The 27,672-nt window shown below is 41.4% G+C and overlaps 1 long non-coding RNA gene across 2 annotated transcripts in view; it reads left to right on the plus strand.

Annotated features, from left to right (window-relative positions):
* LOC116442033 overlaps window positions 1–12,554 on the plus strand; it is a 39,461-nt gene extending 26,907 nt beyond the window's left edge. Inside the window, exons 2-4 of one of the 2 annotated variants that reach the window (XR_004239356.1) lie at window positions 1,510–6,269; window positions 7,433–7,555; window positions 11,923–12,554. This is a non-coding gene — a long non-coding RNA (uncharacterized LOC116442033). Of the gene's footprint in view, window positions 1–1,509; window positions 7,556–11,922 lie in introns of both variants that reach the window. The other variant, XR_004239355.1, reaches the window with a different exon arrangement.
* The last annotated feature ends 15,118 nt before the right edge of the window (window positions 12,555–27,672 follow it).

The following is a 27,672-nucleotide window of genomic DNA, read 5'->3' on the forward strand; positions in this document are numbered from 1 at the left end:
AGCTAATAATGCAATTTTATTGCCCTCGGAAGGTACGTGGGATCTCTTTAAAAGCAACCACAACATTACAGTCCCCCTTCCCAGCCCCAAACAGGGAACCCTGGAGGCTGTCCATTAATAATGTAAAAATATCTTGTGTAAAAGTCATAAGTCTTTCTGAATCTGTGTACTAGTTTGAAAACAAACCAGTGGGAGACACCAAGTCAGAATAACAATTTAATGGAAATTAAAGAAAAGGAAAAAAAAGGTAAAAGAAAACACTGTCAAACTGACAGAGTCAAGGTACAACCTGACACCCTGTTAGGCAGGGTGGTGGTAGCAGTCTGGTAGAGTGGTGGCTGCAGTCCTCTGAAGCAGTGATCCTGTAGTAAAACAGTCTGCTCTTCCTCAGGAAGTCCAATGGTGGCTGTGTAGCTCCTGTCCTCTGGAAATCCAGTGGGAAGCCAGTGTCTCTGGTGTTCAGCCTCAGATTATATCCACGCTGGGATGCTTGGTTCCTCCCTCTGGGTGGAGCATCTCACAATGGGGTAATGAGTCATGAGGCAAAGTGTTGATTAGGCTCATTAACAGAAGATAGTCCGGAGGGAGTTATCTCTGAGTCAGGCGGCAGGACAATGATGGGCAATTAACAGAAAGATAGGCTGGGGGGAGGAGGCAAGGAAACACTGCCCCACCTGATTTCAACAGCTGATGGGGGTGGTAATAGAATACACTGCAACCCAGGACAATCTGTGATATCAGGTCGACGCTACAGCTTTAGATAAAAGTGTGAATTGCCAGATTCTGTATTGCCATGTCGTTGCTGAATCTGAATTTTTTTATTAATTTTACTTAAAATTGTGACTCTAGGTCTCTGACACCATCAACAGTTTTGCTTCCTATTGTGCCCAGTTATTGCCAGTGTTGTGCTGGGTGGAAAGGGTTTTAGCATGAGCAAGCCTAAGTCAGGCTTCAAAGAGGAAAAGAAATTGAATTGTTTTAAACAAAAAGCCTTGAAAATGTACCAACCCTGCAAATGTGGCTTGGCAGAGCCCCACTGTGTACAAACAGTGGATGCTTCACGAGCTGCCTGGGACCATTAATCCTGTCAACCCTGCAGTGTCTTACAGGAGAATTGCCCTTGCTCTCGCATGATGGCCCATCTGGGCTGCATAGGAAAGGATTCAGATTCAGAAACCAAGTGTAAGCTTTGTGCAATCCTCTCACAGGGCTGTGCACACACAGCTCTCCTGCATCCCACACTGGCTCACTAAACCACAGTCCTTTGCTACTGCAGCAGGTGGAGCAACACTAATAACACTTTTTTTCTGCAGCAATGTGTTTTGTTTTGTTCAGGGAAAATCAGGATAAAAACAACACTTGTTAAAGAGAACGCATAGGAGAAAATTTCAGAAACTACTTCTGATCAATTTTTTTCTGGGCCTTGTTCAAAGAAAAACGGAAAAATGTCAAAGGAAATATTTGACAATACTGAGAAAATATTTATTTCTTCCACTATTCTTTCTGTAGGCAAACTCCAGTAATTTCCCTCAGGTGTTGTCTACAATATGTTCTGTGCTGGACCAGAGTGAGAGGACAGCTGCCCATGTTCTGTGCAGAGCTCCTGGTGGCGCAGTGCCAGGCGTTTCCATCAGCACGGCTGTGGCCTTGCAGGACACAGAGTGGGACCCACTATGGCACAGTGCTGCCGCTGCCCAGATGGTGAAGCTTCTTCTTCCCCAACAGCTCATCACCCTCAGCATCATCAGTTTCACCTGGTGGTCACACATTCAGCTTGCTCCTCCCTTGTACCCACAGAGTTTCCAGTGTTCATAAGAAAACATTTCCCTTCCATTGTAATAAAATAGAGGGCTTTCATCACTGAATCCAAACAGTGAACAAGCACATTAAGAGAATAGATTGGCAATAACTGAGGCCTTAATATTTTGCAGCAAGAATTAAATACCATAACTGCCATTACATCGAGATCCCATTTGCTACATCTGCTTATCAGCTTGTGTCTGAGACACTAAACAGAGCCAGGACCAGCTTCTCTGTGCCACCCTGGCACCGACTAGCCCTGTGTCTGGAGAGCCAGTCTTAGAGCAGGGGAGTGCAATAGGACAGTATGGCCTGGCCATGTCAGTCATGTCATGCTCTCTTCTGCTTCAAAATAGGCACTCCACTGAAATAGAAGCTGCACTGAAATCACCTGCTGAAAGCAACTCCAGAAGATCCTTCTGTGTCAACCCATGAACACTTCAGAGGAATTTCTTGGGATGATAGACAGAAATGCAGCTGTGACCCTCCTACCGAGGTGACCTTCCTAACATTGTTCAGTTTACTAACGTGGATGTGGCTGGTTTTGGCAGAAGAAAAGTAAAGAAGAATCACTGGCAAAGGACACAACCACTGTGGCTAAAAATGCGTGAGAGGGTGGCAGTGAAGGAGAGGTAGACACTGCAGAAACTCTAGGTGAAAGGAACACAGCAACAGGGTTTGCAAAGGGCTTTAGAGGAGTACAGGCTGCCATTGATAAATATAACAGATATTGAGGAAAACAGGAGATTTTTCATGTAAATGTCCTTGGGATCCAGAGGCAAAATTTTTTAAGCCAGGAGTCTTTCCCGTTCGCTTCCATCACTGCCTCTTCCAGTCACACCAACGATTTAGATCAACTGCAAATAGTGCCTGATGGATTAACTCTGAGCATCAGTGTGACAGCGAAAGCTCTTTGTTAACCTTCAGATGAGCAGCTGCTGAGAGAAACTAAGCTGCTGCTCAGCCATACAAGTTATTTCCCTACCAGTAAACTAAATGAGATGAGGACATGGGGCAGTGCTAGCATGTGTCTGTCCATCCTGTGGGATTGCTGGCCCATCCTTGATACAGCTGTGGGGCAGGACTGGGTACCAGAGGGTGGCTGAGCAGGATCTGTCCCTCTAGGCAGTGTGGGTGCTGGGGGCAGCAGTCAGCTGTATAGGTGCAAGCCAAGTCATGCCAGTCACCCTCCAAACTAGACAATATTCTGAGTGTGAAATCAGTTATTCACTAATGTGCATGGAGGATATTTAGGAAAAAAAGCTTTAATTCATATTTGCATGTATCAGGACAGCAGTGAAAGGCTAACTCTTCTTTATAGACGGTTCTCTGCTGCCTACAAAAGCCATGCTACAGAAAGCTAGTTGAACTAAAGTATCACAAGGACACTTGATTCCTTTGGTCTTCTTGTATGGCTTTCACCTGGGTAAAAAGAGTCACTAAAACCTTTTTATTCCCCGCCTTAGTTTCTTGTAATGAATAAAAAACCCCATAGAAATGCCATCCACTGAAAGTAGCATCTCAGACAAATCCTGCCCTGTAGGAAAAAACTTCAACAACTTACAAATAGAAAAAAATTAACAGTATTTATTTGATAACACACAGATTGTTTTGTCCTACTTTGCGCAGCTATTTTTCTCCAAGAGTAAGTGATACTGTATTCTGTATATGGTTATGTTTTTAAAGGAGGCTGTAACTATTCACCCATCCTTCCTGTAACCTGAAAAACATAGTAAAATGTTTTTATTTCTCCCAGCAGCTCAGTGTTCACAATTTTCACAATGCTTATATTATGTTGCAAAGGTTTTTTTTATTATTCCCAGTACTTTGATTAGAAAAGCTGCTTCATACATAAAGTTGCAAGAACTTTATATGTTATTGGTGCTATGTCAACAGTGGAACACATAAGATTTTTTATGACATGATTTTTCATTAAAAATGCAGTGCAATTCACTGCACTTAAAGGAACATGAATATCAAATGAAAACTGATTATTATAATCAAATTTGATATTCATTTCATGAGGAGAAATTTCATGACCAGCAATTAATTATAAGCAGGAGATGAGAACATGCAAATAAACATGGATGTGACTGGGATACAATACTTGTGGTCTCTGTTCACCTAGACATGACATTTGAACTTTGTAACCAAGTCCTGATCTCTTGCACTTAAACTTGTAGAATAAACGTTAGATAGGGCAAGAGAACTTGCAATAAGGGATATTTTCCAATTGGGAATTGAAGGTATGCTGCTGTACCTGTGTGGTAGTTACTATTTTCCAGACAGTATTGATGAGCTCATCAACATAATTTCAACAGACTCAGTGGGGATGAAATGGGGATGCTGACCAAAATGGGATACTGACCTGCTGCTCACTAACACTCAGTGACTTATATAAAGTTTCACAGAGGAAGCATAAACATATCAATGTCAATAGGTAATTCACGGATTATCAGCAATACACCAAGACTTTTTTTAGGTCAGAATGCAAACTGCCCCAGCTGACTTCAGTTAGCACCTAAGGCAAGCACTGGAACCTGTTGCTGCACATGGAGAAGTGTTAGTCCACTTCAGCTGGTCACCTGTCATTTGATTTGTGCTGATTCCTGAACCCAGGCACTCTGCCTTCACTTGGGCCAATGAACACTGTGCACTGTGCATTTCTCCATGTGTCCCTATGCCTACCTTTGGGAAAGGCCCAGGGAGCAGACCAGGATGCTCTGAAAGTGTAATGGGCTTATGCAGAGCTTCCTGAGCATGGACGTGTGTTTCCCTGCAGCTGGTCCCTCTCACCAAAGGACAGAGCCCACCCCAGCAGCAGACCAGCCCTTCCTCACCTGCCTGCTGAAGCACTGGGCAGGCTGAGCTGGCTGGTGGGATGGAGAACGCTGCATTCATCTGCAGCCGGTCTACCAGTCTCCATTTCTGTTGCCATGGATACAAGAATGAAGCAATAACTTTATTCAGGAGTAGCTATTTTTACTGTAATTACACCACAGGAAATTATTAGACTATTCTTCCCTTCATCTCACCCATATTTTATTTATGTTATGATGCTGGTGGTGGGGGGCTGCTCCCTGCTGTGGGTGTGGGTGCTGACGGTGCCAGGCTCAGAGGGCTCAGCTTAGCTGGGCAGGCAGCACCAGTCCATGGGCAGGAATCCACCCAGCAGCACCACACAGTTGTGATGGAGCCCGGCACAGCAGGGACTTGCAGTTAAGAATTAATGTTGATACATTTTTTGCCATGGAATAAAGTGAACTGCAGAGTTAGCAGAGGTTAGGATCAGGCCTGTCTGTATTCTTGAACCTCTCTTCAGGAGGGAGGCTGGAACTGCCCCTGAGCTGCCAGGGCACAGGCTCCTGGCAGGGCAGGACATCTTACTGCCCACTGCCTGGCCAGCGTGGTGTGAGCACCCAGCTGTGGCTCTCACTGATGGCTGCTTAAACCTTAGACTGTGAGCACCAGGGCTTGCACAAAGCCACTGGAGCTGTGTCAAGTCCACTTCTGAAATTTGGTGTGGAGTGCCACTGTGCACACTGCTGCATGGCTTCTTAAATCCTTCTCTGGACATGGTAGCACATAGCTGGAGGAGTTCAGGTCAGTGGTAGGCAGTAAAAACAAGGACTTAACCCCAATTTTTTTATCACTGCGATTCTACAGGGCCTTCTCTCTAAGATCCCTATGAGACAAGTCCTATAGAATGTTACAGAAAGTAAATTATAGATATCTGTAAGTTTTTAGTAATCCTGTAAGATTTAGGTATGGAATTGCACAGCAAAGGAATCATTAAAAAATAATGCATTTTTGTTTGCTTCTGTTAGGCTTTAAGGATGTTTTGCTTATTTGCTGCCTTTGTTTTTCTAGCGGTTGTGTGGCTGGTGGGTGCAGCAGCCTGTGTCTGTCTGCTCCTGTAGCACAGGATCACTAGCAGGCCTGTGTGCAGACAAGTCCATGAAAGCAGAGTGGAGGGAAGAACCTGTTAGGCAGTTAGCATTAGGAAGTGTGAGTTTGCCAGCATTGATGGACAGGGCCGTGAACACACTGAATGATAACCAGATGCTGATGAGATGCTCCAGAAGGGAAGCAGAGGAGTGTGCAGGCATCCTGGGGCTGGAGCTGTAGTCTCCAACCCAGATGGGGAAAATCATGTCAAGGAAATAAAGCCCAGACTCTCCAAGCCTCTTGATCTGTCCGGAGGAATCCAGCCATAGGTTAATCCATATGTCATCCTGCATCAATGTAAGAGGAAAGAATGCTACCATGTAAACCACAGCAGGTACCCTCTCACAGCTTGTGTCTCCTGCAATCCACGCATCTCTGTTCTGCACTCCACATCTACCTTGAAACTCATAAAGAGAAAAGTACTGTAAGAAGGACTTTATAAAGAAAGAGTGGGAAACCCCCCATCACTGGACATGAAGAAGTTTTGCTGTTTCACCTGCTGCTGCTACAGTTCAGAAGTGGTGAGTTTTTCACCTTCTGCAACACTGATTCTTTTTGACCATCTTTTGGCCATTAGCTACATTGATCTAACAGAGAGGGGATGTTGAACCAGGATTTGAGAGACCTGGATTAAATTCCTGAGTTTGCCCTGGCCTCTGAGGGGCCATGTCTCACTCACTCAGTTTCTGCTCTCTGCACCAATCCATCTCCCCGCACTTGCCACACATGGCTGCACAATGGGGACCTGTCTGAAGCCCCCAGAATTTTCTTTCCTTTCACCTCTGTGGTGCATTTGGTCATGGTTCAGGGAGAAGACTGCATGCTCAGGAAGTCAGGTGGATGCTTTCCCTGATCAATAGTAAAAATTATTTTTAGTATTGCCCCCATATAAGGAGAGTGTAATAAAAGGACATTTTAACTGATGAAAACCTTGGAGAACTGCGTGCTTTATTTGATGCTTTTTACTAATGAAATTTCTGGTCTCAATGTAATTTTTGTAATTTTTCAACAGGCCATTCTTTTGAATGAGAGTCCTGCTCTAGTACTCCTGCTAGCTCATAGGAAAAATTTTGAAGAATTAATAATTACTCGCTAGTTTTATAGAGAAATGACACTAAAAATATGAAAAGTGTTGCATTAAAAATATGTTTTAGATTGGTATGTGGAAGAACCAATGAAAGAAATAGGAAGGTAATTTAAGAAATAATAGAGGCAAACTGCTAAATTATCCCCATTACTCACTGAGATGTGTGAACCACATCAGATTATGGGAAACTCAGAATAGGGTCTGTTGCCTCTGGTTTTTTGTTGCCACAAACTAGATCTGTCCTAAATCTTAAATTTCATTATTTAATATTAGAAACTGACTGTATTTGGCCACGTGAGTAAGTGTGACCTGCTTTTCTGATTTGATGAGGACCAGTTAACTAAGCAGAACAGAGAGGGAGATCCAGCTACATTTTGGTGATAAAATTCAGGCATCTTATGTTTGGCATTTAGCTTTCACTTGATCAGAACTATTTCACAGGATGTGCTGTCCTTCTCTACTAAGGCACATGCCAGCATCCACTTTACTTCCTTTAACATCTCACTCTTAATCAAAGCTGGTGTTCAGATCCCTCTGCATGCTGTCAACCTGCCAGTCATTAATCTCTTCACAGGAGTACATTTCTTTCCCTCTTAGTATGCCACATATTTTTGCCTGGATCCTTTGAGACCCTAATGAGACACATCCTTGGTTTCCACCTGCTTGCTGAAATCTGTGGGACAACAGTTCATTTGCATCCCTCTGCAAGATCAAACACTGGTGAGAGTCTTATCTCTAGTAACAAACCAGACCTTTCATGGCATTAACAGTAGGACTAAGCAGCCAAGCCAAGCAGTTATGAGAAGCCAAGCTTGACGGTTCCCTTAATCCAATTAAAGCTATGTCTGAAAAACTGTTCTCATTTTGGCCGAAGTGACTGAGCAGTGTTTGGAGTCTTGTGCTAGGACAGTCAAGAAATATATTGTGATTAGAATGTGACAGAAAGATCTTGGGTTTTTAGTCAGATAAGGCCTCAATCGATTAAGATTTAATTATGTCCAAGACCAGAATTCTTAATTTTCAAAAGACCAGTCCTGTGATTTAAGTCTGTTATCACTTTGTAGCAGTGGATGTTAGTTGAGTAATATGAAGATTTTAATTAGAGCCAGAAGCTTTTACATGAAAATATTAAATTAAAGAAGCAAAAATGGGCTTTTAAATATATTTTATAATTTTTAAGAGTTCTCTTAAAACACTCCATCTCTCTTTCCTCAGATTACAATTGTAGATTTTTCAGAATTTTATCTTCATTTCTCATTTTGGGAGCAAATTAATTTTTTCAAGGATACTCTTTTGATTTATATTTGCCAATGTACAAAGCCACAGACCTACTGCTGACAACATTTTCCCAGCTTGAAAGTACATTTTAATAACTGAACTCTACATACCCAATGGCAAGGAAATTTCCGCAAATTCAATTTTGCTTGACGAGTACAACAAGATTATAACTATGTGGAAATTAATGGTCACAGATTTGGTGTGTTTAGACAGAAAGCTAATCTGGAGGAAATCTTTATGGAATTCAGTGACGATAAAAATGTAATGTGAACCACAATAGCATCTGTTTGGAGCTTCACGTATGAATTTAACTCTTTAGCATTTTGGATGTCAATTGATGGACATTCTCATGGTCAAGTCTCTGTGAGAGTGCAATTTATCTTGGGCTGTGGAAGAGCCATTGCAGGGAAAACCTTTGGCTGTGTAAGGGTACAGTTCCCCTGGTCTAGAGCAGTTGTTAGACCATATGATCCAAACAAATTGGATAGGACTGGTATTATTACTTCTCACAGCAAGGATTTTGGTCATATTTGCCCATATAAATGGGCAATTGGTTATCATGAGCAATGGCAACCACCACTGGTTGCCAGCAGTTGTTGCTAAAAAAATGTAAAATCTTGTGCAGATGGGAATGTAAGGTGTGGGAGGAAGATACAGAAAACCAGAAAAGGACAATGACAGGCCTGGAAAATATGAGATAAGGAAAAGTTTGGAAGGGCAAGAGCACGTCAGGACAGTGAGCAGCTGGGAAATACTGCATGAGGTAAGGCCAGGGAAAAATATAATGGGAAACTGAAGGGACCCTTAGCAGGAACAGAGAAGACCAGAAAGTCTCATGGATGCAATCAGAAGCAGATGAGATTTCCTTTCCACGGAGGAAAACGTGTACATATGACACACTGAAGGCAGATTTGCAGGTAAACGTGACTCAGATCTGCAATCAAGTGACTTAATCTTCCCCAAGCTGAAGTTCTGCTGGCTGCAGCATCCAACCATCTCTGTCTGTCTCTAATGCATTTGAAAGGCATTTCTGAGGCTGTCTGCATTTACCTGCCCTGTATCAGGCCAGTGGCATGCAGTGCCTAAGATCTGTATGGGTCCAGACTCTCCCTGCAGTCACACCCTGTGGGATGTTGGGTGGATTGCCACGTTGGGTGCCCACAGCCTGATCAGTGTTTTGTTCTGCAACAGCTGGGATTCACAACAATCTGGTTTTGGCTCAATTTGGATGTACAGGTCACTGCCAGGCCTCACACCTCTCCCATGGCTGGCCAGGTCACATACAGCATAGACAGGGATCCTTGCTTTCCCTTTGCAGAGCAGGTGGAGAAACGACATCACTAATTTCTTCTTCTGAATGTCAACCATTTTTTTCAGTCTTCTGTTGCAGAGCTTGTTTTGGGAAGTTTTGGTACAAACCTCACCATGAAATGTAAAGTAAAGTTCACATCTCTCTGCTGGGGCAATTAAAATATACTTGGCCCAGGCTTGATCTGAAATCACTGTATTTAGAGGCACCTTCTGGTAATGCTTATGTTATGGATAGCTAGGGCATGTGGGGTGCTCCCAGGCTGGACTTTGGGGACAACCTACATGTGCTGAGTAACATGCAAAGAGATGAGAAAGACGAACCTCAAATTGGCTGCCTAATGCAGATTAGATGTCCAACTATATGGTTGCAATTTTGTTAGATAAAGATCAGTGTATAATAGACATACACATTTATTTCTTAATTAGAGAGTTTATTTCAATTTATGGTAGTAAGGGTATTAGGAAAAGGTGTGGTTTTATTCCTTACTCTGGCATCAGAAACAGATAATCTAACCTTTTAATGGAAACTGCTGTTACATTCAAAATTGTGGAAAATTACATTAGATCTTCTACAGAATTATGGTAATTTGTATGAGTCCATTCTTGTTTTAAAGATTTGCTTTATCTATCTATCTATGTATCTATCTTGCTATAAGTGTGTGTATATACACATGCAGACACCATATATATATATATACATTGTCTCTTTGAATGTATGCTTGAATTTTGAAGTCTTATAACTCCTGAAGCATTTTGCTTGTTTTTTCTATGCAACAGGCTATGTATGAGGCTGAAATCCTTTCTTGTCTTGGTGAGATGAAAAGCCCTCATTTCATACATCTTTATGCAGAACCAGAAATCATCCCTGCCTCAGAGGAGGGAGAAAGGAAAGAAGAGCAAGGAAGCTGCACAGATTCAAAGATGTGACCACATTGACTGGTAGCAGAGCTTTATTTGAGGCAGATGAGAGGGAAAAGCCCCTCATGATGAGGAAACTAACAGTTGAATTGAACAATCTGAATGCAGATTTACACAGGAATTCCACTGGAAAGCTCCTGTTATGCTTTTGAACTGCTTTGTCCTATCAAGGACATAAGTGCAAGCCTTGAAGTGAACTTTGAAATCAATGATCAGTTTTGTCTTCTATCCTCAGCTTTTTAGGCAAGACTCGAAGCACTATAGGCTAATGCTACATTTTTCTGGATTGCTTTCAGACTCTCATGACTGGTACTGGATTTGGGATTTTCACTTTTTACAAGTCAAAAAATATGTGGGACATCTACTGTTCATATTTCTCTTGGCATTTATATTGTATCTATGGAAAAAGGGGGTGTCCAAGGACACGGCATCTTTCTTCCTCCTCTGGCTAGTTCATTCAAAGATATAAGGAGAAGGGAAGCCAGACTAGGTATTTATTTTCTTTATAGAGAGTTCTGTTACACAGACAATTAAACTAAATGCCTGGATATGCGAATGAGTCTTTTTTCCCCTCTCTCTTTTTAAGATCTACCTATTCTTCCTCTTTTTCTCATATGTCCAGATGGGCAAATAATTAGTTGCCTCTGTCTTCTCTGCTGAGGTTCATTAGCCAAAAATTGGGATTCAACACCATGGTTTTCTAAAGTCAGAGCAGGCTGAGTCATTAAGAAATGGCTGTGTACACAATGTGGTGGGATGTAATTTTCTGATCCTGTCACAGCTAAAGAGTCCTTTATAACACTTATTAGTGACTCAGTATCTCTGCAGTATCTTTGATACGTGGAGTGTTTGTGGCCATTTTGGTTACTGTTCTAAATACTGTCAGTTGGGAGTGCTTGCTTTCTTCATGTTTAGCATCTTGACTGAAAGGTCATATTTTTCTGGAAAAGAGCCTGGAGGACTGGAATCTCTCAGTTTTTAAAAGCAGATGATCCAAAAAGCCTCTGGTGGTGTCCTTTCATTGCATCAGGAGCAGACACCCTGCAATGAGTTCAATCTTTCCAGCCAAGCACAAAACCAGCAGAAAGGCCTGAGGCATGCCCCTAGAAGTTGTTGCAGAACCCAAGCAATCACTGGCTGGTGCTGTCTGCTTCTGGAGTGCAATTAGTTCTTGTCCTCAGCAATGAATTCACAGATCCACCAAGTTTAATGCATCACACATTAGACTAGGTTACCTGGCCGTCCTCACTGACCCCTTCTGCCATTTTTCTGTCTCCCTGTACTCTGTGACATCTCACAACGTCTCACTCTTTAGTCCAATTTGCCTCACGTACTCGATCAGCATCTGTGCCTGATCACCTGGATCCAGCAGGTGACATCTCAGGGCCAGAAATGCAATGAGGTAGCAATACCTGGAAGGAGCCTATCTGGAAAAGCATCCTGAAGTTATACTCGTCGCCTCAATTCTATAAATCAGGTTCTTCAGTGAAGGAAATTGCTATTGTAGAAATTTTCTTTGGCTTTCTTAAGTAGTATTTTAGTGTCTAAAATAGCTTTTTTTTTTTTTTTTTTTTAACTAGGGTCTACATTCCTTACACCTGTGTTTCCCTACCATCTGAAGCACCAAGCTCTTGTTTACTTTCTCTTTGCCTGGAAGCAGGCAGGTGAGCAAAAAGATTTACTAAAACCACAAAGAAATCGAAACCATTGAGATGATAGAAAACTGTGGGTTAGATAAGGGAGCTGAAGAGACCAGGGAAGAAGAAAACTGGAGATAATCTCCTACTATATCCACCTATCAAATCCTTGAATACTTAGTTCCCTATCTTTTTGGGGGAAAGATGTAAGGTAGGTGGTCTCATCCAACCCACTGCTAGCAAGAAATAACAGGGACAAGAAGCCACCACCCTGTGTCTATTTAAGTCTGTAGGGTGAAACAAACCAGAGAAAAGTGGATGAAAAAAACCTGTAAATACCTAAAAAAACCTCCATCCCAATAACTCTTGAGCCTCTCAGCTAACAGGAATAAGAGAAGGGACCTGAAAGGGAATAGAATCTGCTTCTGAAGAAACCATCATGGGGATGAAAATGATCAGTCACTCCTCAGGTACCACTCAGAGTATCAGCTACTCCTTCCATCATCACCCCAGCTGTCCCAGCTCCAGCTCAAGCCCAGCCATATTTTCTGCCTTTTTTAGGCCTCCTTTTTCCTTGGGTGTGTGGATACAATATTTCTGCTAGCAAGAATTTTCTTGCTGCTTTCTAAGCCCATGGGATACTTTTCTCTCTCACAAAGAGATTAGCAGAAGTTCTATAAACTATGAACACCTGCAACCTTGTAGAACTATGTTTATGGTACAGTAGAAAAATATTTTGACAATGGATGTTAGGATTTTAGCCAATCCACCCAGGGGGTGGCTGATCCTTTGTCCAATTAGACTATGAAGAAAAAAGTCTATAAAAGAGTTTGTAAAATAATTAAATAAATCAATCTTGCTGCACAATTCCTGCCTGCTGGATCTTCTCTCCTTCCTACGGCTGTGGAATACAGTAATATTTGCTACAGTAATATGGGTGTTTCAAGGTTTCATGTGACTATATGCCAAGAAGGCAGAAACCCTCTGCACAGAAGCTTGAAGGACGCAGAAACTTTGGGTCAAGGAGCTGGTCTGAAGGGAAAATTTGGAGGAGTGACAAGAAGCAAAGTTTTGGGGAAAAAAATCCTTCTTACAAGAGCTCAGTGAGATATTAGATAGATGAGAGAGCATCCCCCAGACCCATGGGGCTCATGTCTTGCTCCTTCCGCTGCTTGTGCTCATCCCTGCACTGAGCATGAGACACGAGCTCAGGTTCCCCTGCACTCACAGCTCCTTCAAGCTTCAGGGGATTGGGAGAAAAGAAATTCTGTCCTGTAAAATGAGTCAATGCTGGTTTTGACTGGGACAGAGTTAATTTTCTTCCTGGTACTGTGGAAGCATGAGGCTAATGTTGATAGCACACTGATGTTTTAGTCGTTGAGTGCTGCCAGTGAGGAGGTGCACAGGAAGCCATGAGGAAATGTGGCTGGGACACTGCTATACAAACTTGCCAAAGGGATATTCCATACCACAGATCATCCTGTTCAGGGGATAAACGGGGGAAGGTGGTCGGGGTTGGGGGGAATCGCTGTTCAGGGATGGGCTGGACATCACTCAGTGGGTAGTGAGCAATTGCAGCATGTACTGCTTGTCTCTTGGGGTTTTTATTCCTTTGCCTCTCCCTTTCATTACGATTATTATTAGTACTACTACTAGTAGTAAATTTTATTTTTTTTCAATTATCGAGATTCTTATGTCAATCCATGAGGTTTACTTTTTTTTTTTATTCTCCTCCCCACCAGGGTTGGGGGACTGTGTGTCTGTATGGTACTCAGTTCCAGGCTGGGGTTAAACCACAGCAGAGCCTCACAGCAAAGCAGCTGTTCTCAACGTGATTTTTTGATGTCACTGAACTCCTCTCATGAAGTCATTGCTTAATGCTGGTTGCTATAACAACCTGTTAGTCTTTTTCTCTATTACTCATGCAGCAGAAATGCCTACAGGTATGTCACTGTTGTGAAATTCAACTTTAAAGTGTTCACTTAAAAATATTTCTCCTCTGCAATAATCTCGCTGGCACAAAACACATAGCTTCACAGAATTTTTTTTTTTTTTTTTTAAGAGAAGTCAGCTCCAGCTCATCCTGGGATGTCTGAAGAAAAAAAAGAGTAAATCTGAGAAAGATCTTACAGTGAACCAGCATTTTAGCTGAAAACTTCCCTCTTTAATGTTCAGTATTTCCAAAATCTTTTTCAAAAGCTCATTTTAATCTCTTAGATTCTGTTTTTAAAACTCTCATTCTGTAGAGGAAGCACCTACTAGTATTGTAGTCAAACCTGTAGCTTTCTGTACATGTATTTTTATTAGGAATGGGAATGAACAGAGAAAATGCTCTAAGAAACAGTGTTTATCATTTTTCTGAGCATTATTAAGCTCATGTGCAATACCATCTCTTTGGTTATAGGAAAGATTACAAGGAAAGATGTCAATACAAGAGGTCATACTGTGGATGGGAAAACCCTTTTGGTGGTGTTCGAATTGCTGCTGCTGGTTCTGGACTAATAATTAACTCCACAGAAGAAATAAATGACAGTAAACCACACATATTTAACCATCTTGGAAATATCTTCAAACATTCTGGGATGTGAACAAGCTCAGTGAAATATTTACAGTGCTGCATTGTCTCTCTGTGGTGGAGTATGACAGCTGGGGGGCTCCATGGCCATGACCAACCTCAGCACCAGGCACTCACCTCTTGCTCCTCTCCCAGTCACATGTTCCAGCAGCAGACACTATGCAGACTGGTAACAAAAAATCTAAAATAAATATTGCCAGCAAGCAGGACTCAGTCCCTCCAGTCACCTTTAGTGACAACTCTAATTTTGGGGCCAGACACAAGTGTGCAAAGCTAGATGGGAATATCCTGGCCTTGGCTTCTACCTGTGGTATGGAAGCAGCTATGACTGTGCTGCCTTTTGGGGCACCATGCTTTCATTGGTGCAGTGGAATATTACTGTCTGAGCATCAGAAGTGTGAGGGACAAGCACTATAAAGTAACACCTTTCACAAAATGTGCACAAGCTCACAAGCATTCAGACACAGTACTTTTTAATGATTCATTTGTTATTTTGACTTAAGCATTTTTCTTCTTCTTTTTTTTTTTTTTCCCCTCCAAATTTTAAAATGTGTTTTGCAGTTTTGGAAGCTTTTGGAGCTCAAGCTCAGTTTTCTGTAAAGGGGAGCTATGAGGTGCTGTAAAGGGGCATCTCAGTGTCCCAATGAAGCTGGGTATGTATGTACTTGTATTACACTGGGACTCCTCCCCTCCCTTGCATCCCTGGGGGTGCAGGTCACTGTTGTGGTGACACTCAGACCTGGCAGGGGATGACTGACCCACAGGCAGCCCTTTGTCCCAGCACAGGGGAGGGGTCAGCCTGGAGCTCTTTATAGGGTGTTGTGCAGATGAGCCCTGCCTCCAGCATCCTTCACTGTTACATCTCCAGCGATAGATTTGACTCATGTTTTGCCAAATGGAAGTGGGCTAAACTCTCCAGAGGGGATTCTAGGAAACATCATAAACAATGGAAGTTAAAGCCTAATTCTTTTGTCTCAAAAAAAGAAAAAATTTTCAATTTCTCCAGAATTTGTGGAAGCACTATGAGGGAGCACTCAAGTTTCTACTGTCCAAGGTTCATGCTTGGGAAAGAAGTCAAAGTAAGGATAAGACACACTTAAAGATGAGTTTTATTTCAGAAGGATAAAACTAACATTGTTTAATTCTTCCAGCTTACAGTCAGATACATTTACTTTTGAAGTTTAAAGATGGTGCTCCAGTCAGGGTTGTATAAACTATGAATCCTTTCTTCTACTGTTATAGACAGATATTTTAGAAAAAAAATGCCATGGAATCAGTCCAAAGAAACATACTAAATATATGAAAATATCAAACAAGTGTACAAAACATTCTTATGCCTTGGTAAAAACACAGAGCTCAGCTTGCATCCCCATGCAGTCATATTCATATAACACCAGTTTAGCTACAGGATTCATGAGTCAGTGTTTCTACTCTCAGGTTTCTGAAATGTGGGCTGCCGGAACTGAGCTTGGCCAGTACAGTATCACAACATCCAGAGTAAATGGCTGCTGAATTTTTTTTCCCTTAAGAATAGAGAAAAGATCTGCAGGAGAGCTGGTATTGCCTGATTGCCTCATCTGAGATTAAGGCTTTTAAAATTATTGTCTCCATGTCACTATTGCTTGAAGACACTGCTGTTACTTCCTCCATTTTTCTTGAGTTCCAGGATCAGACCTAAGTATTTTGTGGTTAACATTGTTAATGCCATACCTTGTCTGGGAACTGATGAGGATGAGATTTGAATGGCAAGGAAAGGGAAGCAAAGTACTCAAGAATCCATACATTGATGATCTGAGAACACAACAAATGGTTGTCTGAGTTGGGCACATTTCAGCCAAATTCTTCTCAAGGTTTTACACCCCACTCCAAAATGACCTCTGTCTTTGATTAACTGACAGAATTGCCAGGAATTTGCAGCACTTCTTTGCTACTACTTGGGAGGCAGCAGTGGCCCCATTGCATCTTTGAAGTATTTTTCATCATTCTGGACTTGAGACCTCACAGAGATATTAGGAGACTTCATGAATAGGGTTTTTATAGAGTTAGGGGAGAGGAGGAAGGAAAATAGTAGCTTTCTGTGGCTTAAAAAAAAAAAAAAGTGTTTCAATATTTATTCTCCTGCTTAAAAATGTAATAAAACTTGAAAATCTGCAAACTGGTATTCTATACATTTTTTCAAGATGTAACATCACTTTCCCAGGGCTGCTGCAACTGTTCATCCTTGTGCCATCTGTATGTATGGTTCCTTTCTCTTCTCTAAAGAAAAGGAATTCCTGTTTTCATCCTGCGCAGCAGGTTCATCTTGCACAATATGGGATTACCCTGTCAGTTGAATCATTGCCACGTTTTAGATATATTAACCCACCAATGTATTTCTCTCTGTGCTGGTAGGCTAGCAATGTTACCAGCCTCTAAGCAATCCTTGCTCATTGATGAAAACTACACTCTTCTCCTGAATTTTGAGGAGAACCACAGATAATCAGAGGATGTTTCTGCCAAACACATAACAGGCTGGTCTGTCAAATTATCAAATTCCCCTAAGAAGAATCAACTGTCTTAAACAGATAAAAGAAATCGTATTGTGTTAGCAGAAAGGTTTACATTCCCAATTACTAAACAAAATCACTAAAGAAAAATAACAAAATATAGTTTGGGGTGGGTTTTTGGTTTTGGTTGGTTTTTTTGTTTGTTTTGTTTTGTTTTTAGTATTTCCCATGGTTGGGAACAACAAAAAGGCTTCACTCTTTTTGGGCTTGATTCCCTGGTGAGTTTTAAAGTTACCTGGCTGTGCTTTTGTTTAGCTGGAACTACCTGCCTTGCTAAGCTCTCTTCTGGAGTTCCTCCAGTGGAAATCAGTGTTATGAAGTGAGACAGGAGAGTTGCTTTCAACTTGTCATCTTCTACACTTGTCTGTGCCTGCAAGCCTCTGAATCAGATTTCTTCATTTCTCCTTTGTTCTTTGCACTGGAGTTTTCTCATCTTCTTTTTTAAAGCCTTAATGAGCCCAGGCAGGAGCCCATTGGGTGCTATGAATGAAGTATTCTGGGTTTTTCTGGAGGTGGAGATATCACAACAGATGCAAGACTTCTTTCAAACTATCTAAATTATGCACTGAAAGCAGTGTTCACTGTATAAAACATTCATTATACATGGATCTTGCCAAACTCATATTTTCTAGCTTATTACATCCTCTTCTCAGAGATAGCATGTGATATAGCAGCAATTTGAAATTTGACACTTAGGCCACTTTCTAAGTTACTCTCTCCCTCTCCAGTTCTTCCCTTTATATCCAAAGGAAGAGACAAGAAACCTTGAAATAGGTAGCCTAGGATAACCACTTTCTAGGGAAGATTCCAGTAGAGACTGACTTGAAGGATTCAGACAAGGCTCAGTCACAGAAAGGTGAAAGCAGTCAGTGATCCACAGTTCAAAAAGCCCATTGGCCTTTTCTTTCTAAGAACACATGAGGTTCACCTCTGAAGCAATACAAGTGCATTTGCCTGACTCATAGCATCTTTGTCTCTTAGTTAAAAGCATAAAGATACTAAAGAATTCCCCAGATGTCAAAAATACTGGGTCATTTGGGCAGTAAGGAGCCTTTAGGTGTTATTGAGTGATAAAAATATTATTTAGCTTCTTTTAATATTCCTTTCTTTCTCTTTTCTTTCTGCTTTTCCTTTGCGTTCTGTACAATTGCCATCTGGATTGCTTCAAGAATGTGAAAATAAGTAAATGAATGACCTGAGTACAACAGTGAAAAAATGTTTCACACAAGATTTGGATTTTCAGATGAAATTGTTGCCTCCAAAAGTAAAGCTCCATTAAGGATCTGCCTTGCACAAGGCTTTCTTTCAGATTTAGGAGAGATTCACTTTCATCATAGGATCATTCAGGTTGGAAAGGACCCTAGGATGTCTCTAGTCCAGGCCCCTGCTGGAAGCAAGACCAGATGCAAAATCAGACCAGATTTCTTACTCATTTAGTACTTTCTGAGAGTTTATTTTTTCATGGTAGATAGTGGTGGTGGTAGTGGTGCTCTAAAATATTGTGCCCTAGCTGTTCGGAATAGAATAATTTGCGGTTTCTTATAGATTCCCTTTACAACTTACATGTAACTTTTCACAAATGCCCTGTGTGTTTTTGGCTGTCAGATGTGGCAGCTTGAAAGTTCAAACAGAACATCTCAGTTAATGCTGAGTGACAATAGGATTATCATTGTAATGGCCAAAGGTTGCAGGGTAGTGATGCCTGTAGGTACAGGTAATGTCTACTTTTAACATCTTATTAGACCAAGCAACACAGCAGAATAAAGGCATCAAACTCTCTGGTTGAGTTCCTTTGTCATCTTCACTTGAAGAACTCAGAAGAAAAGAACTTTTAAACCAGCTTTAATATTTGGTGAATGGAAGAATATAGACTGAAGGAAATAGAAGCACCATTTCCAATGGAAAATTGCTTTGAAATCCTTCATGGAAGATACTGGAAACTGTAGATTCCCTGCAGGATTTCTCAGACATCTTTGACCTTTTAAATCCTTTAACTCTATGTAGTCCCCATGTCTTGGGGTGACTTGATGTTGTATTCCCTATCGCTGCACTATGCCCAGAAATTAGTATATATGCCTTTCTATGCTTTTAAACTGAGCCTGAGAGGGGGGAGGAAAAACTGAGCAAAACTTTTTCAAAGCTGTTTGCAGCTTGTTCAAGGTCACACAGAGATAGAGACTTTTTTCCAACTGCGGCAGGAGAGCGAGAGGGGAGGGAAGTATCCAGCTTGCTTTTCTTTCCAGCCAGCTTTTGGCAGTTTTTTTTTTCCCTCAGCTCCTTTTCCTACGGAGAGTTGAACTTTTGTTTTCCTGGGAGTTCATTTCTTTTCCTTTTCTCTCTGCTGGACTGTTTCAACATCAGAATACATTGGGAGGACTTTCCACCGAGGCCTTGGCCCTGGAGGTGGGCCCACCACCCCGTCCCAGCTCCAAGGAGGGAGAGGGAGATCTGCAGAAGGACTCTAAATTTTCCCCCAGGTTTCTCTCAGCAGAGCAGGAGGTTTTATTATTTAGCATTATTATTCTTTTCCCATGTGTTTGTTAAATAAATAGTTTTTATCTCTTTCACTTTTCTTCGAGGAAAATTTATTTTTTCCTGAACCTGGTGGGGGAGGGATGGTTGTAACCTGCTTTCTCTCAGAGGATATATTTCTAAATTTGGCCAAACCAGAACAGATTCTTACATAGAAAGATGAATACTGAAGCACAGTAAATTTAATAAGATGGTGGGTATAGGAGAAAGTTTCACAAAGGATGTCTGGACTTCAGGCAGCTCTCTTGAAAGCTGTTTATTGCATAGGCGAAGTTACAGCATTTCAGGGAGTGGGTATCCAGAGCCAGCCCTACAGCTGCCAGCTCCAGCTGTAGGCATACCTGAAGCCACTTTCTGTTCAAGTTACAAAGCATTTTATACTTTTCTTTGCAGAGTATCTTAACACATAACAACCAATAAGCACCATACACAATACCTTTACATTTGCCTATAGCCTATCATAGCTACTACCATTACCATATTATAGTCATTGTTATCCAATCACAAGAGTAAGTAAGTTACAATTTAAGCTTACAATGGAAAATGCTCAGACTTCTTTTCTTCTTGGTACATTGACATTTCTTGTTTGCCTGCAATAGCTCTCTATTTGGTAAAAACGTTTTCTATTCACTTATGCTCTTCTTGAGACTTATTTACTTGGTGAAAAACATGTCTTTGTTTGTAGTCACATACCTTTGTCCTATTCATAAAAATCTCCTTCCAACTCATCTCCAGCCTTTGCCTTCTCAGTTATTCAGTGCTCAGTGTTTCAGCAAAACATCTTTTACTCTACATCAAAACTTGCTTTCATTTCTATCTGTCATGGGTTAGCAAAGCATAGTCCCAGAAGTGATGTTCTTGCAAAGGGGTGCTTACAGCGTCCTCTGTGACCTGACAGAACCTATCAGCTGGCCAGTTTGAATATGGTCAATTCTTTAAGCCACTTAAAGTTTTGACCGCCTCTGTGATGCACACTTAAGAATCGGAAACTCCGGGGCAGAGTCTCTGCCTCGTTTCCGGCGCTGGGACAGGTGGCTGCGGGTCCCGTGCGGGGACCAGCGGGCCCGGCCCAGGCCCTGCTCAGGCCAGGCCGGGCCAGACCATGGGCATCCTGGAGCCGATGGGCCCTGTTCCACCCACGGAACCCCCTCCCCCCCCAGCCCTGCTGTGAGCAGACGGCCGGCTCCCCCTCTCCAGTGCGGCCAAGATTCAGCTGAAGCTGCACCGCTGTCCCGAAGAGGTCATGTGACCAACAGCGATAAGCAAAATTCCAGCTGCAAGGCCTAGGTGAGATTAACCCTTTTATTGCTGTGAAGAGCTGAAAACCTGAGAGAGAGGAAAGAGGAGATGCTTAAAGCTGAAATTCTGTTGTAAAGCTATGATATATCAGAGTATCTGTTGTAATTTCATGAAGGCATGGGGGGTGGAGTGTTCAACTTGTACTTGTGAGCAAAAGCACCTGCGCTGAGATAGGCAGATGCTGACGCAGCTGTAATTTCATGAGAAGTTTGAACAGGGAGAGATGGAAACGATGAGGACTTTTGCTCCAAATGGGAAAGGAGAAAACCTCAGTTCCTAGACATGCTCCCAGAGATAGTCCTAAAGATGAAGATGAGGAGGACCCTTTGCTCCCAGGGAAGGAGAAGGGCCTCTGTTTTTAGAGATTAAATGTTCTCAGAGATGGGTAAAGAGAACTTTTATTTCTGAACGGCTCAACCTTAAAATTGTACCCCAAAAAACTTCAAGAGTGGACCCTCGAAAGCAGTCGTGGGAAAAGCTGCAAGTTGGGGAAGGGACTCACATGCGAGCAGAGAACCAACCTGGGCAGCTGGCTCATTGTGATAATGTGTTCATAGCATGGACAAGAGAGACTCCTCTTCCTACATGGACTGAACAAGGTTATTACGGAAGTGGTAAACAGACTGAACATCTCAAGGGTTGTCTTTTTACATTGTCACTGGGAGAAGGGCAGGGGAGGGGGAGGAGAAGTGTTCTGAAGGTGTGGTATGATTTTTTTTTTTCTTCTTTTAGGTCTGTTAATAAACTTCTTTATATTCTTTCAAGTTTGGAGCCTGCTTTGCGTTTCTCCTAATTCTTATCTCACAGAAGGTAAACAGTAATGAGTATTTTGGACCAAACCACTACACTATCTCATCCTCAGTTTCTACATTCAGAGATCTTTCTGCCAAGCCTACATATCTGTGAAACTTTCTTACTAAACTTTCATCCTCTCCAGCAAGTGGGAAACTGAGAACCTGAGAGGACTGGAAACAGCAAAGTGACACCAGAGGAGAAATAAAATTGAGATAATCTGTGTTTCCCATTCTGTATTTACAGATTTTAATAAATGGAAGCTGTGTCAATTGTGAGAAAGAATGAGAAATTACATCAAATTATGCACAGTCAGATCAATCATATGTAAATATAAGAAGCTTTAAGTTGCAGTAACCCTACCTACCTTTTTGCAGATTATGCAGAAATCTACTGCCTTAAAGTTGGAAGTAAAAGGTAAAACTATGAGAATAATGAGCACTTTTAGCACTGAAGGTGGCTATTGTAAGCTACTAGAAAAGAACATGAAATTCATCACACTCTTCAGTTTTTGAGGTAGAAGAACATCTCTCTTGCTGATGTGTTATGTAGCAACCACTTTGAATGTAAAAGGGAATTACTGGATACAGTTCTTTTTTCATTTAGGACCATTCTAGCATGGGAGCTATCACAGAAGGCCATGACAATAATAATTATCCTATCAAAGACTCATTCAACTGCAACATCCACCCAAACAACACTCAAGTAGACTTGTGAGAATGCCTGCATTACCCATTACCACTTACTGTACTCACAGAGTGGTCTCGCCTTGGGGACAACAAGGGCCAGCTGCCCCAGGGAGACAGCCAAGCCAGGAGCTGGGCATGAGTCAGTGCCAACTCTGCCCTCACCTATAGTCCCAGTCCCACAGGAGCAGATAATGGGGGTCTGATAGCCCTTGACTTGGCAAGCAAGGGACCAGGACCAGGATCCATCCAAGCACTCCAGCCAGAAGCAGAAGGACACTAGGCCAGAAGCAGGGCTGGGAAGAAGCTGCAACATGGCTCTGAAGTCCATCCATGTAGGTACACCCACAGTACAATTTAGGCAGGGGTTGACATCTGAAATGGGACTAATCATGTGTGAGTGCACAGTTGAGCAAAGAGGGACAGGTAGATCTTTATACCACAACAGTTAAATGCTCATTTTGTTCTTGTAGTACCAAACAGCTTTCATAAATATTCCTCTAATATTGAGCTTTCATCATAAGGTCACTTGCTTAATCCTACATAGGCAGTGACAAATGGCAAGCTGTGTCTGACTCAACCGTTTCTCTCACACCCTCTCATTACATGCATTTGAATAAAACTGCTCTGTACCCTGCTGAGTAACCTTTCCAAACCACACTGGTGGTTGGGTAGGGCTAGGGCTCAAGGAAAGACAGAACAATTCAGCCTTGGCGTGAACAGAAGCCAACTTTCAACTAGATTGAATTTCCACACTAAGGCTAATAATTTTGGTGCTAAAATGCAAATAATTACTGTTGTAATTGCTTTCTGGCATCCACAGGTGTGTTGGCTGCCTCTCAAGCTGAATAAAAGGACAAGGACTCCTGTTTTTAAAAGCTCACAATGTTCCTGCCTTCTGCAAAGTTCACTGAAAACCAGTGGGAATAATTTTCATAGGTGCATAAGTCTCCTTATGAAAGGTCACAAAATTTACATTCACTCAGATGTCTTGGAAAATTTATTCAAGGTTAAGTGAGCAGGCAAAGAACTTCGTCTCTGTGAATGAGCTGGAATTTAAGGCAGCCCTCCTGTTCCCATAAAATCATGAACAAGTCCTACTGGTTTGGAGCAAATGTCCACCTAGCCTGAAAGTGTCCATAAGTACATACCCATGGAATTGTAAAAGCGGGAGAAATCTGTGTGGTATTTCTTCCTGCTGACTTAGCCTATATCCACCAATTTCAGACCAACAGATTTCCTCTGCCTGCCCTGGTTTGTCTGTTCAGTAACAGGGATCTCTCTTATGGAATTCCCTGTTTTCCCCTTGAGATAGATGTTTACCTCATACATTCATTTCCTTTGTTTTTTTGGCTTCTACCAAACACTGAGCTGATAAAGAAACAGGTGCTATTTTCCAAGGCCTTAGTCCTGAGGGGTTCTGGTCTGTTCAGAAGCAGCATTTTATGTGTGAATCATTTGCCATCTTGTGTATCTTTTTACATTCATCTCTATCACACTTCATCTGGTATCTTATGGCCTTAGCAATCATTTTCCTAAGGTCCTTCCTAGTGACACTTATCTCTCCTTGTTTGTACCATTCTGAGCAGCTCTGCATCACCAGAAAACCTTTCCCATGCTCTGACATCCCTGACCTTATGAATATGTGATGGAGTTGGTCTGGAGGGCTTTGGGGCTGGGAACTTCTTAGGTGCTTCTTCTACCACTCATTCACATTCTCCCTGCATGCAGGACTATCTTTTCTTTCAAGCACACTCCCTGGATAAAACACGTGTAGAATCTAAAAACAGAAATTTCCTTTAAATATTTATTGGCTTTTCTTTTCCCCAGATGGACAGGCATCTTGGTTTCTCAATGTTTATTTATAAATATGGCATCCACTTTGCCCAGAAGGGAAATGGCATTACCTTCCCAAACAGTAGGGGTTTTGTATCTTCAGTATGTGTTCATTCTCAAATGAGTGTGTAAGGAAATACTGAAATTAATATTTAATGTGAATACATTTGACTCCAGTTTCAGAAGGCAGCAGTCTTTCAGTAATTGTTATACTCTCAAATGTGGCTAATGTCAGAAATATAAGAGAAGAACTGAACTACCAACTCAACATTTTGCCTGTCCCATGATATTTTGGTTATTTTCACTTCATAGACAAAAGAGTGACTACAGGGGCTAAACACACAAGCTTTCCCTTTATGAAGTTATAACATAATGGACAAATAAAGCACAAAATTGCTTCTCTTGTATTAACTACATTTTTAATTTTTTGAAAAGTAAGCATATCAAGGGTTGAATTAACTTATCATTTACCAGTGCATTACTAGAATCAAAACAAATGTCCATTGTCCTGTATATTCCTCTTCATGACCATTGCTGAGCTGCATTAAGAATGCAGTTTTTCTCCAGGCAGACAAAACGAAGACAAATTAACTTTCTTTAAAGTTCAATAAATCCTAGAGCCTGGCAAACATTACTGATCTCCTTATGCTCAGCATAAGGAGATCAATAAGATTTACTTAAGAAGTGAGATACCACTGTAATGGATTTTTTCAAAGAAAGACTGAAGTTAGTTCAACAAAGATAAAACAACTTGGGATTAATTAGCTGACTCACGCCAATAAATATTACATAATGAGCCATTATAAATTTTGTCTTATATGGTTTAACATTCACACAAGTTTCATGCAAAGATTATACAATTTATTATATTATTAAAATAATTTTTTACTCACTACCTCACGAAGTTGAAAATATTCTTTTTTTAAACATTCTGCATTAAGATTTTAACTACACTAGCTGCCACCATGTCCAGCTTGCAAATAGTCTCCAAATGTCTCCAACTTCTGAAGTCAGAAACTTCTACCAGTTTTGGCTAACCCTAATTTAGTAGTTTTAAAGCACATATAAGATACAACTTTGGAAGCTGTCACACTTCATCAGACAGCAAGGAAAAGCTGTTCCAAAATGAAAAGGGCAGTGGTCCAGCCCAAAGACTGGAAACATATAAGCTGAAGACCAAGATTTCAATGTGATCAGTTCCTTGAATGGGGACAGTGTCGCAAAGCTTTCATAAGAAGGGTTTCCCACAGCGTATGGTAATGCTTTTATTTAGGAATGACATTGAACATCATCTCTACTGAAATATGAGACCCTGTCTCAGAAATAGCACAGTGAATCTTTGAAGAAAGAAACTTGATGAGAGTGTTATATTCAAATTGTATAATGGGTAAATTTTATTCTCTTAAGACATAAATTTTAAGGGTAAATTTTATTCTTTCAAGGTTTCACTGCTAGCGCCTTCTTTTTAGTTAGCTACATAAATACATATTTTATCCTAAAGATACACTTTTTGCATTTAGCTAGGTGATGATGAAATATAATTCACATGTATGTAACTACATGGCCTTAGATTTTTATCTCCTCAAGCATACTCGGATGCTCATGTCTACCCATAAGAAGATAATCTGTCTTCAACCATTATGTCTTTACTCCCTCAGTTAAACAGGCTGAGGGCACCTGCCTGTGGTGAGAACACCTCCTGAGTAACCAGGGGAGTGAGTTTGTGGAAACCCAGACAGAGTGTGTCCCTCCACATCTACTTGGTCACCTGAGGCAGATGATGCTACATCATTTGGGATCTCATATCAGCATTGCCAATAACAAGGAATTGATGTGAGCTTCTTTCACACTAATTGTGTTAAGTATGGAGATAACATGATCAGTAAATATTTCTGATCTGAGTCAGGTGAATCTGCCTGGAGAGTGTCTGAAACAGCAGTTGGGGCTTAAAATGTCATTCTGAGACTAAGCAGGCACCGAAAAAAAAGGCAAATAACCCTTCAGTCATGGCACTAAGCTTTCCCTGAAGAAATGCAAGATGCAGGTGCTGTTTGGGGTGGCCGATCTCCCACATAACTTGTACTTTCTTCCCAAAATGTCATTCCCTTTAGGGCCAAGGTGAGGGGGCTTTGACAGGCTGATGTATGCTCAGCAGTGCTGCTCAGGTAGAACCTGTGTCCCCGCTCTCATTTCCCCAAGCTCTGAGGCAGCAGATGGAGGGTGGGCATCCTGCTGAGCTGAGGAACTGGCCCCTCACTGCTCGAGCCAGTCTCTGGTGCTTAGCAGAGAAATTGGAAGTATTCAGTGGCATTTACATATTGAGGTGAGTTCAGAGTACCTAGAGACTGTTCAGACTGGAGTGCAAAACTCTGCAGTTTTCTCTGATTCCCTTGCCTTTGTGACTGCAGTTAATAATTTTCTGGTGTCCCTCATACAGTGCCATTGTCTAATATAATCCAAAAAACAATTAAGTGCATCAGAAGTCTTTCCATTCCCTCTTGTGTTAGCTTATTATTCCATAACGTGGCCGTTAAAAACACCCTTTTTGTGTATTTCCTTAGCAAATACTAGAACAAAACCCTGCATTGTCCCATCACAGGTTTTCCTGCAAACACCATAGTTCTGCAAGGAGCAACATTGGAGGTGGACCAACGAGTGAACTGAAATTGATAAAATTATCTAAGGTAATTACCAGTGTATATAGAAAATTGATCGTTTCTTTGGAAGTTATTTTACCCACAAATGATGTCAGTAACTTCTGTCTAATACAAGTGAAAAATACATAAAACATAAACTTTCTTTTGACTCTGTCATTTTACAGATTTGTACATGGTCACAACAATGCTGAGGTCAGTTTCTCCCATTCTATCACTTACTTTAAAATATTTCTAGGTATGCATGCACAGGAAAAGGAATAAATCAAGACATGTCTGCACAAGAATATAGGATCGGAGGTGTTTTAAAAGATACAAAAGCCCAAAAGAATTTGTGGACCTTGAGGACAAAAATTCTCGAGTAAGGCTATTCTATTTGAAAATATTATTTTTGTTTTAAAAATTTACTTGCTAATTTGATACTTTAGAGCCTGGATGTTAAAATCCAGTACACTTCAAGTGGGTTATGGCTGCTTATCATCACTTGCTTTATTAGTGGTGACAAAGTCCTTTAAAACCCCCAGAGGACTCCTGGGGAATAAACAAGCAGACATGGCTCTGTTTTGCAGAAAGCTATAGAAACTAAAAGGTGTTTGCTACAGAGCTGCAGGTGAACCTGAGGCAAAAGCACCTAGGACCGACACCTCTCAGGGTGTGGCAGACCATCATTTTGGTTTAGTTTGATCTATTTTCTCTCTTTTTAAATTTATATTTCAATTGGCTCAGTCTTATGTCTGGGATTGCAAGGTTCAGAGAGAGAATTCACCTGTACT

This window comes from Corvus moneduloides, chromosome 3 (assembly GCF_009650955.1).
Source record: "Corvus moneduloides isolate bCorMon1 chromosome 3, bCorMon1.pri, whole genome shotgun sequence".
Classification (NCBI taxonomy): Eukaryota; Metazoa; Chordata; class Aves; order Passeriformes; family Corvidae; genus Corvus; species Corvus moneduloides.